Here is a 12,006-nt window from a genome sequence, read left to right on the forward strand (position 1 = left end):
TGCTCTCCCACACAACTTTAGCAGCCTCACTCCTTCTCCCATCTGCTCTTGATAATTATTTTCTTCCTTTAACTGGTAGCCTCTTTCAAAAAGCAAGCATTTTCCTATAGCTCCATTCATCTTCATGAGTCAAGCAGTTAACACTCCTTGTGTTATTAATTTTTATTTTAATTAATTCTTGTGAGCCTTTTTAAACTCTCCTGGGACCTGACCATCAGCTAGCTTCCTCACCCACACCTTTTCCCACCCAGCTTTATAGTAAAAAGCTGGCAAATCTTTGTAACCTTTCCCCAAACCAATAAATGAATAAATGAAAAGGCCATATTTGGCTTACTAGCTCGCCCTGATTGCTGCTTCTTTCATTTAGCAGAAATTCTATGAAATCTTGTTGAAGGCCAGAGTTCGCCCTGAAAAATAAGACCCAGGTGCAAGGTAGAGTTGCACTCATTACAAGTTAGGATGGATTCAGAAGTAGCAGTCAGGATAAGATCTATAAAGTCTGTGAAACTCACTGAAGGGATGTCAGCTGAGGAAACCCAGGCTCTTTGTCCTGGATGCAGCTCTTTCAGAAATATCTCAGCTAATGCAGTGCTGGTTGCTGACTATGTAAAAGGTAAGTGTTTTATACTATTACCGACCGTTTCTGATACTTTTATTTTTACCTTGACCTCTGCCTCTACTGCAATCCATATTCATGTCTTATTCACTTTCTGTCTCACGGAGGACGGTTCTCTTTGATGGTCCTGCTACATCTCTACTCTCTAGAGTTCAGGGCTTCTGGAACATTGTGGCTAGATTATTCTCACTGCAGGAAGCACCTTCATATTTTGTCACCTCTATTAACATCTTATACATGATTCTGAATCCCCATTAGTCACCTCTGCTCTTCGTATTTCACCTCATAAAAAAACCCTCTATGTTCACATCAGCCCCTTGTGCTACTGATATGCTGAAAAATGTGAAACTCCATTCACCTTTCTGAATACCTCTGTTCTTCAATTAAGTCCTGCCTGCATGGCCACTCAAGACATAAACCCACTGTAAGCAGAATAAGGCCATTGCTACCTTGACCTGAGTTACTGCTATGCAGTTTGTTATGTTGATGGTAACTAGTGTATATGCTGGTCTGACTCACTGCAGCTAGTTTAGGTGGAGATTTTTCTGCCTTATAACTGCTGTTGTGAATTTGGCTTATATTTTCAAATGTGTTAACCAAGCTCCCTGTCATGGGTTGCTTTAATTTGCTGTCTCTGTGAGTTGCTGTCTCACCCTGAATCCCATCCAGGTGCTACTGAAGTGACTGGATATCTGTCCATTGACTATAACGGCTTAAACTGTATCTCTATAACCCATGATCATTAAGTGTTTTCTCAGATATTGGCTAGGGGTGCTAGGTCCAGTTAATGTGTTGTGCATTAAGAATTTATTCTGCTCTTAGTCTTTTTTTTTTTCATCGCCCATTAATAAATATACCCTACATATGTTTTCTTGGCATGTTGGCTGTAATGTAATTGGTGCCCACAGCTTGTGCCATGATCCTTTTTTTGATGTTGTAAGGTGAGGACAGCACTAGGATGTATCCATACCTCACAGATGGAAGGCAGTGATGAGAATGGGCCATGAGATCCAAAGTCATGTGTCTTTAGTGGCACTGCTGCCCCTTGCAAGCCACGTGGAAGTGCTATGGTCACTTAGCTTAGATACTATGGCCAGGTACAGACGTTACCTAATGCACGGTAGGCATGCAGAAAGAGCTCCACAGTCATAACTGTATAGATGGTCAGGGCACATAAAATGCTGTAAAAATTGCAGAGGATAACTCTGGATGTATGTGGCATTAGATTTCAGCACTGTAAGCTAGAGTGGAGTAACAAACATCTGTACCACATCCCATTGAGACCCACTGTAGGTAGCGTTTTGCTGACATCCCATGGAGCATTGTGGCATCCCCATACCCACTCTTGCCGGGTGGTGGTCTAGCCATGGCCAGTGCTTGAATCTGCCTGAGTGCTAGGCTGGCCCAGCCCCCGTGCTGTCACTGTAAAGTCAGCACAGCCCTGTTTCTTACCCCGACAGCCCTGTTTTGTCCCCATCTCTTGTTCTCTCCAGCCAGCTATCAGCCACTGTCTGGTACTCTTGCTTAGTGTGCTGATTCCATCTACCCTATCTGATGCCCTCCCAGGCCAGAGTGGTGGGGCAGGCTGCGGCTCCTGCCATGGAGAGCCCCACTCCAGACACTGCTCCTTACAGCGACATGGCTGAAAGTCCCATGGGGAGGTGGGTGGTGGGGGGCATGGCAGCCATGGGGGAATGCTCCAGACCACACATTGATTGTGGGATGCTGGGGCTGGAGGGGCCCCAGAACAGGAGATATGGAGTGTGAGAAACTGCTGACCTATGGTCCAAGGAGACAAGAAGGTGTTGTCTGAGGCCTGTTCCAGGAAGCAACAGTGTGGGTGGGGAGGGGACCAGGCTGCCCAAGATCCAATGCCAGGGCTGGTATTTACTCAGCTCACCTTCCTGGACCAACTTATTACAACAGGCCACTGGCGGTCACCACTGTAGGTGCAGGGCCCCTAAGCGAACAGGGGGTGGGGAGGGTGTCCCACCAGCTCACCAAGCCAGACCATTTCAGACCCAGTTCCCACTACAGGGGATGGCAGCCCCCTGGACTCTGGTCCAAGTTCTGGAGTGGACAAAATTCCAGTTTTTCTTTATTATGCACATGGAAAGTTTGGCAGCTGCAACATTTAATTAAACTGAGGGGCAGCAGTTCTACATATGGCATTCCCCCTGCCCCTCGCCTGGTTTCTTTTTTGTTAAGTTGAGCCCCCTATGGCTGCCCATCACCCTCTCACCATCCATGGCATAACTGCCTGCTTCAGGCAGGGTCTTTCCACACTCTCTGAATTGTAACTGGGAAGAAGGGTCCAAGTTCCAGAGTGGACAACATTGCACAGTTTTTGTTTAATAAACACACTAATAGTTTGGCAGCTTCAACATTTGATTAAAATGAGGCACAACTCTTTCTTGCACTGCATTCCCGTAGAGGGATTGGCAAGGGAGAGGAGGAGTGAGACAGTGCACAGGTAGCTTGGGTTGTGGGAAATGGTGCCTGTGACACAGGACCAGAGGAGCCCATGACAGGAGACCCATGGCCTGGTGCCAGGGCATGGGCACTTGAAGCCTTCCAGCCCTACTCATCTGGGGAGGGCTCCTGGTCCACACAGGTGAGGAGGTAGTGAGCCAGGGCTTCACATATCCAGACAGACTGCTGTGGCGTGGAGCTGGGGCCATACACATCAGTGGGAGGGATCACCCTTTCCCCTATCCCTGTGCCACGTGCTTGTGGTGCCAGGCCCAGTCTGTAGTTGAACTGCTTCTTCCAGCAGTCCAGCTGCCTCACAAGCCAGGGAAGGAGGGGATAGGCCAGGCCTCTGATGAGGACTGGGGGTGGTAATGATGATGCTGATGCTGAAATTGGGGGCTCTGGGAGCATAGTGCCTGCTTTCTATCACATCAGGGGACAGGGAGTTGTGCAAGAAGAGGGCATCATCCTCATTGGCCATGTGAAAGTTGGTGGCCCAGTCATGGCCCAGATGCCTGAGTTCTCTGTCTGCATATGTGTGTCTGTGTGTCCAGAATATCTGCATTCTGTGTATGTGTGTATGGGGTGTCCAGGGGGGCAGCTGTGATGTCTCCACCAGTCAGTCAGGGCAACTCAGCCATTTGTCTCCTCTTGGGGGTCTTTGGCAGTCCAGGGAGCCTGTGGGGCACACTGGGAGGCTTGTGAGAGTCCCCCCTACCTACTGTGCTCAGGCTGTGCAGGCAGGCTCTGGGCCCCCTTCCCCACCCCACAAGGGGTAACATGTTCTGCTTGCTCCCAACCTAACCTTGGGCACTTAGAGTAAAGCTCAAAAGTTAGAGTGCTACTACCACAGGCTTTTTGAATGCCTGCACTTACCTTTGTTCCCAAACTACGAAGTAAAGAGCTTGGGAGTGTTAGTAACTGGGCCCTGGTTTGGCTCTTGTGGCTTCATAGTGCTGGCTGCTCCCCACAGGTATGTGATGTGAGTAAAGGAGGTGGGTATATTTGTTCAGGACAAATGGACAAGAAAGTCCATTGCCTTCACAAATTGTTGGCTACCCAGACTTTATCTCGGGCTTCTTGATTTTTATAGTTGGCAGGAGGGGGTTGTGCTAGTGTGGTATTGATATTGCTGGAGTAGGGAAGGTGGCACAAAGTATGGAAAATTTTCCAGTGATGGCAGCACCTGCTGACACTAGACAATGGAAACGGGTGCTAATAAAGCAACGTTTTTTTAATGTATCTAGCCAGATTTCCCCCCTTTGAGCTTTTATGGACTTGTGTTACTTGTGTTTAATGAACTTCACTCTGGTTTCATACTTCTGTTCTGCCATGGATCTCCTTAGTGACAATTCATGGGGATAAAAGATCATTTTTTGCTTGCCCTGTGTCTTTTGTTTGGAGACATTCTGAGCATGGAGTATCTTTTCCTATGTGCGGAAACTACCCTAACAACCCATCAGTCCTAACTGGGGCCTCTCTGACCTCTACTGTAAGATGAATATGAAATAACGATGCACAAGGATAAGATATCCATCGGCAGTGTTTTGGAATTCTCTCCACTGTGTTGTGCACCCCGGGTTCATTCACTGGTGGCAGGAGCTCTTTCAAAAAGCATTTTTAGACACTAAACCAAATACTTGTTTAAAAAAATAACAAAACCCAGCAAGCTTTTGAAACATTGTCTTTGTTTCCTTGGTTTGTTTTTTTTTTTTTTTTTTTTTTTCCTGCAGTCCTCTTCCCTTTTATTGGTGACAGACAGAAAAGATTGTTGCTTGTGTTAGTCGTAAACTTCCTTTTGTCAGAGGCCTTTCCACCATCTGTCATTGAATAACTGTTTGTTCCCAGGTTTGTAACCTTAATGTGTTTTTGCTGTTTTGTGTACAGTACGTTACATGTTATAAAAGCTCAAGTAAATAATTCATGTAAAAACCTTTGTAAATATTGTCAAACCGTGGAAGAAATGATTTACTAAGAGGTCTCTTGGCTCAGTCTGGAAGCTTTATTACTGTAACTTGTTTACCAAACAACCCCCCTCCTCTACATTTTCCATCAAGTGACTTTATGTAAATGCAATTTAAAAAACTACTTACATCTATTTCAATCAACATAAATAATGAAAGATTTTTTTTTTTTACAGTATTAACAGTTAAACCATCTGGAGCTTCTATTCAGAATGGAGCCAAAGGTGTAAAATTCATTGTGTAAAATTTAAAGGGGCAGATCCTCAGGTGGTGTGACTTGGTATCTCCATCAACTTTAAGGCTGATTTATACCAGCTGAAGTACTGGTTCCATACTGTAGTTCAAAGGATGTATTTGTTTAGAAGCTTAAACTTGCAAAGATGTACACATGTGCTTCATTTTACACACAATGGAAGTTACATTAAGTTTTCAGTCATTAAAGTTAAGCATGTGCATAAATCTTTGCTGGATCAGGGCCTTACAACACAGTGGTTTTAGCTAAAAAAAAAAAATACTGTGGCTTAAAAAAGACTTGGTTGAATTGTGACTTGTTATCAGCATCTAAATCAGTATTGTCTTTTGGTAAGATTGGAAGAAAAGCAGTCACAGACATTAATTTAAATAGAAAAACATGGCTTGGTTTTGCCATTTATTTCATAAGGGGCCTTTTGCAAACATGTGCACCAATGAAAATCTGCTCACAGCATGAGCAGTACAATGGGAAAATGAAGAGGCCTGTAAATCTGCTGTTGCATGGAAGTGCTCATGACCAGGGATCTGGATTTTCTGTTTCCCATGGAAAAATGGAGAAAATAATGGATTTCCCCATTTACCTGAGGAAATTGTGGATTTCTCATTTTAATGGAGAAACCCACATATTTTGCACTTTTGCAAAGAGATCTCTGAAGGCTGCTGGAGTCACAATTTGCAAGGGGCTGGGGGGGAGCAGGAGGAGGGCGGTCAGGTGGGGGACACCATATGCATGTGCACATGGCCATGGGGTAGCCTGGTAAGTTGGGTGGAGGGGGGTGGGGAGAGAGAGGATTGAGGCCCCCATGGGGAGGGAGGAAGTGAGTTGGGCAGGGCTGGGGCTGCTGCCCAGCTGGGCCGTGCAGGGGGCTTAGGGCCCGGGGCTGGAATGAGCAGTGGGACGGGGCTGCAGGTGGCTTGTCCAGTGGGTGGGGGGTGGGGCCAGCTCCCTGCCACTGCACACACTTCCAGGGGAGCAGAGGGGACCCATGGCTCCCAGATATATACATGGGGTGGGGGCAAGCACGGGCTAGCCACTGTGGGCTTGGGCTGCCCACCCTACTGCCCTTCCCTGGGGCTTCCACGGCCTAGCAGGTGTGACCCAGCATGGCAGGGCAGAGTGGGGCATGCAGGGAAGCTCCTTGTCACTGTAAGCTCCATGCTGCACTGGCAAGCTGTCTCCTGCCTACACAGCAGCAGTGGTGTAGGGAGGGGGTTCATTGCAAGGCAGCACAGAGCTCACAGCAGCAAGGTGCTTCCTCTTGTGGTCCAGCTCAGCCTGGCCATGCTGGATCACACCCGCTGGGCTGCAGAGGCCTGGGATTGGGCAGCAGGGCGGGGAGCCTGAGTTTGCAGTGGGCAGCCTGCGCCTCCTCTGCCCCATGCACAGATCTGGGGGGCATGGGTGCCCCCTGCCCCCCTGGGGGTGTGTGTAGCAGCCCCACCCCATGCCTGAGCCCAGAGCAGGAAGGCAGTAGGAAGTGAGTGGGGGGGAGAGGGAGCTGAGCTCCGCACTCTGCTCCACTGCAGCAGCCGTCACCTCCTGTGGCAGTCGGGGTTCAGGCACTGTTGCAGGGGCCAGGGGACTGTGGACTCAGGCCCCTGGCTCCATAGATGGAAGCCCCCTTTGGCAGGGCTAGGTGGGGGGTGGGGGTGGGGAGTGAGGGGAGACTGTGGCTTGGGAGTGAGGGGCCTGGACCTGTGTTCTGTGAGCTAATGGGTCAGGGGAGCTCTGATTTTCCATGATAAAAAAACCCAAAATCAAATACTAAAATTTATAGGAATTTAGAATTTATTTTATTATAGTGATTGAGGCAGTGGCAGGCTTCCACATCGCTTTAAAATTGTAAATATATCAAGAAAACATTGTGTTCAACTGATACCTATTTATATAGTGGCCTTTCATTTTAATCATAGATTTTGGGGGGTTTTGTCAGAGAATTTATAATTTTTTTTGTTTTGTTTTGTTTTTTTTTTATCTGGGAAAATCAGGATTCCTGCTCATGACCATACATGATCCCATGGCTATTGGTATTGCTGATATGACTATTTATAAACTTTTGAAGCTGTTTGTGCTGTGGTAGCACTTATGTTCAGTAGGTGTCGGGTACCTCATGAACTTGCAGTTTTTATATGGTGAAATGTCTACCAAGCACAGGTTTTGGAAACACTCTAGGTTTCAGAAATCTGATATTCAGGAAGCAAAAAATACATGCCAATTTATGTAAACAGATGCATTTGCACAGTGTGGCTTGCAAATACATGAAGCAGGAGTCAGAAAATAAAGTTTGCAAGCATTAGGTTGAAATATATGCCCATAAACTGTTGAAGATTTTTGATCCACAGACACATTTCAAAAGCTTATAGTCTCTTCATAGATAAATTGTAAACAGAATTTGACTCCAGTGACTGTCTACTAATGTCGCTCTTGCTATACCTGTTCACTTTCCTCCCCAGTGTCAAACTGTGCTCTATTTGCAATTTACCTACAAAGAGACTACAAGATTTTCAAATGTTTGCATGGATCAAAAATCTTCAACAAACCTGTGAATTTCCAGAGGCACTGGCTGCCTGCTTGTGTACCTTGTGCCTGCACATCCACACACTAGCTCTCATGACTGGTTTCCTTGCTGTCCATAGTATTGATTCTACTATCTAGGCCAGCCTAGAGCTGCCTCAGTGCTGTGGCCTTGCAGTGAGATTTTAGGGGTATCTGGCCATTTGCCTGTAGTTCAAATGCACCATATTATATTTACACATCTAGTTATCAGCTCCCCTTTAGAGAATTATAGAAAATTAGGGTTGGAAGGGACCTCAGGAGGTCATCTAGTCCGACCTCCTGCTCAAATCAGGACCAGCCCCTACTAGATCTTCTCAGCCAAGGCTTTGTCTAGCCAGGTCTTAAAAACCTCCAAGGATGGAGCGTCCACAGTGTCTCAGGGTAACATGTTCCAGTACTTTTACTATTCTTCCTGTGAGATAATTTTTCCTAATATCTAACCTAAGCTTCCCTTGCTGCAACTTAAGACCATTGGTCCTTGTTCTGTCATCTGCCACCATTGAGAACAGTTTAGCTTCATCCTCCTTCAAACCACCCTTCAGTTGAAGGCTGCTGTTAAATTCCACCTCAGTCCACTCTTCTCCAGATTAAATAAGCTCAGCCTTTCCTCAAAAGTCACGTGTCCCAGCCCCCTAACCATTTATGTTGCCTTCTGCTGGACTTTCTCCAATTTGTTTATATCCTTTCTGTAGTTTGGTGGGGAGGGGGTCTGAACACAGGACTCCAGATGTGGCCTCACCAATGCTGAATAGAGGGGAATAATCACTTCCCTTGATCAGCTGGCAAGGATTCTATTAATGCAGCCCAGTATGCTATTAGTCTTCTTTGAAACAAAGGCACACTGTTGCGGTGATCTGAAGGAAGGGAAAGACAGGAAGACATTTGCTTCTTCAGCAAGGTTCTCTAGACTTTTATATGCATTTTGAAGCCAACACAGATGAACACAAAGCATTGGACTCCCATGCCAAGCTGTTCTGTGGATATAAATAATCTAGTCCTGAATGAATTGCATTCCCTTCATCTGGGGAATCCTAGCAATACACTTTCTGAGGTTCCATTTTACCATGATCCAAAGTTTCTTCTGTTGAAGGTAAGCTCCTTGGACTTGCCTGCAATTGGCAGCTTTGATGTTAGGCTCATCTGAACAGCAAATATTTGCCTCCCTAGAAAATGTGTGAATCATCAGTTTGGTAATCACCTAGGAAAACATCATGCCTAGTGCCTGAGTGAGTTGGAGATGATGAGGCACATCTCTCTCACAGAGTAGATACATTTCTTTTCCTGCTGTTAGGGCTGGATTTGGGAGCTCATCTCAGGGAAGACTGTACACTGATGCTTCCTTGTGACAGGCATCCACTGTGGGAATTTGGCCCTTTGGGGTGCATCCACACATGCAAGCACATTCGCTTGCAGCAGCTCAAATAGAAGCAGTGCAAATTTGAGCTGGGGCATCTCTGTGGAGGACGCAGCCTCCGGTTGCCTCAGGCTTTTTTTAACTCCATTTTTTTTTTTTTTTTTTTTAGACCCCTATCCAGGGGTCTAATTTTCTGCCCGCGCTGAAAGTTTGCAGCACAGGGAACATTTTTTCGTTCCCGCACATGCCTCTTGCTCCATCTCAAAGGAGTTTGAGACGGGGCAAGAGGCAAGTGCGCACTCGTCTGGATGCGCCCTTGCAGTTCTTGTTTCCTGATAAACTGGAAGGTGCTGGAAGGTGGGTTAGGGAAAGGTCTTTCTGATAGAATTCAGGAAAGATATGAAGCTTCCAGTGCCTGATGGAGTGAAGATGCTTCCTTTTTTCTACCCCTTTAATCCTTCCACAGAAGGAGAGGGCAGGGATGCCGCAACAGTGGGCTAAGACCAGGTGCAGAGGCTTGATGACAGGCCTATATCAGATGGAAAGGATGGATGGCATAATGACCTGCACTGTACAAGTTGTTGCTGGTACCTTCCTGTGAGTTAATGAAATTGTAGCTTAGTTACATATCCTTTGCATTCTTCCTTCTTCTTGCATGCCTGGGATAATACAGTGTTTGCTGTGAATAGCCTGCCTAAAAGCTCATGAACTCATAATTATAGATTGAAAAACTATTTTAATTACTACTATGTGTTTTCCATTAGGAACATGTTAAAAAGTCATCATTAGGAATTTAAAAGCATGAGAGCAACAAAAACAGAACAAAACAAAAAGCCCTGTCCACCCCCTAGCAACCAAACCAAAAAAAAAAACCCCAATGGGACCACCTCTAAAAATTCTTCGTAGTTTTGCTTCTGTATTGGTTGACCAGGGGCTAATAATTTATTTGTGTGTGAGAGAGGATTCTAAAAGTTACACTTCTTTTGTCATGGAAAAAAGAGGGCTGGAAGGAAACTCCAGATGCCTATTCAATATCTTTATTATCCTGACAGTTAGAAAGTTTGTCCTAATGTCTAACCTAAATCTTCTTTGTTGCAAATTAAACTCATTACTTCCTGAAATGGAAAACAGTTTAAAATTTGTCTCTTTGCCACAACCTTTTACATATTTAGAAACTGTTATCATGTGTCCCTTTCGTCTTTTCTAGACTAAACAAGCCCAGGTGGTTTAATCGGATGGGTCATGCTTTTTATCACTTTGACTGTTTTTGTTGCTCTCCTGAACTCTATTCTGTTGGTTTAGATCTGTCTTGAAGATCTCATACATGTATGGCACCTTGCAAACATTAGCATTGTTATTGTGAAGTATCTACATGAAACAACTGACAGACATGAATGGATAGAGGAATGCATCTTGTTGCAGAGCAATCCTGCTATCATAGAGTGGATAGGACATCATGTAGGGCAAAGGCCTGTCTGTATGGGTTACTTTGACCTTTCTTAAACCCAAACCTAGATAAAGCACCTCCTCTTCTAACCTTTTCCTAAAAGATTAATTGAATGTTCATATTCCAAGGATGAATTCTGGATGGTCTTGAATCAATCAGTTATTAATTTTGGTCAGCTGTGTCCAGCAACACCACAAGTAGGTGAATTAACACAAGGTATTCAGTGGGGCTAATAAGCTCATCTGAAGCACTGTGTGGACATGGTTACACTGCTTCAGGTTTAGGAAGCAACCTGCAGAGTACAGCTGCCTCACACAGTGAATTAACTGTGTAGACATGCCCTTTTACTATGAAATAAATCATCGACTTCTCTGTTGATGGGTCTCATTGCCTTTGTGGCAATGAGATATATTGGTCAGTTGGTTACAAAATTGCACAGCTAAGGAGCACTGGGAAGGTCCTGGCTCAAAAAGTGTTGAAAATGCTGACAGTGATTGACCCCGGAGTGACTCTAATTTTCAACTTTAATGGCCTGCTTTATTTGAATGAAATCAGAAATGAGCTTATCACAGCACTGCACTACACATCTCTGTTTAAATTTAAAGGGCAGGGTAACCTGGGGCTTGACCTAGTTGAGGTATCTCAGCATAGTCTGATCCAGAGAATGAGGTTGTAGTAACAAAAAGAGGCCAAAACTCTCCTTTAGTTGGAAATTCATAAAGGGCCAATAAAACATGAAGGGGTGGGGAGCTGATCAGAAAGCAGGTATATCCATTATCCAGGACATCTAGTGACTGTGCTGACTCAGCAGCTTTTGCTGATAGACCTGTGACCAGAGAGCAAGCTTGTTCCCTCCATCATTTTTTGGGAACTGCAAGAGAGGGCAGGCAGTGGTAGAAACTGTACGTCCTGTACTACAAACTACTACAGGGAGGTGCAGTATAATGTATATATGCTGAGAATTATGCTACTAGATAGGTCTATTATTGCATTCCATTACTGATGTTTTATATCTGAGTGATTCTCAGAAATTTCTCCTACGAAGAGAAAGTCACCATAGGCTCTCCCCATAGCTTCCCCTGTCTGGAAAGGAGCAGCTCCACATTGCACACCTGCTGTTTCTCAGTTAACACTTGATAAAATCTCTCCTATTACTTTTGTCTCCATTGGAGTCGAGATAACTTTCTGTCACTGCTTGTTTCTCAAACCAGGTGGATAGATGTTCCAGGAATTATGGCCATCATGTTTATCAGGTGCCTTACAATCTTGTGTACATATCTTCCCTGTGTTAAAAGTACTTCAGTAGAAATTAGCTACAATTAATTCATCTTGGTTGTGACCCAG

General features: G+C 45.2%; 1 protein-coding gene across 1 annotated transcript in view; it reads left to right on the forward strand.

The window, feature by feature from the left end:
- Positions 1 to 549: 549 nt before the first annotated feature.
- OFCC1 (orofacial cleft 1 candidate 1) overlaps positions 550 to 12,006 on the forward strand; it is a 112,672-nt gene continuing 101,215 nt past the window's right edge. The window contains exon 1 of the mRNA XM_014519073.1: positions 550 to 613. The gene's annotated coding sequence lies outside the window, so the exon portion shown is untranslated. The remainder of the gene's footprint in view (positions 614 to 12,006) is intronic.

Source organism: Alligator sinensis, unplaced genomic scaffold (assembly GCF_000455745.1).
Source record: "Alligator sinensis unplaced genomic scaffold, ASM45574v1 scaffold361_1, whole genome shotgun sequence".
In the NCBI taxonomy this organism is placed as follows: domain Eukaryota; kingdom Metazoa; phylum Chordata; order Crocodylia; family Alligatoridae; genus Alligator; species Alligator sinensis.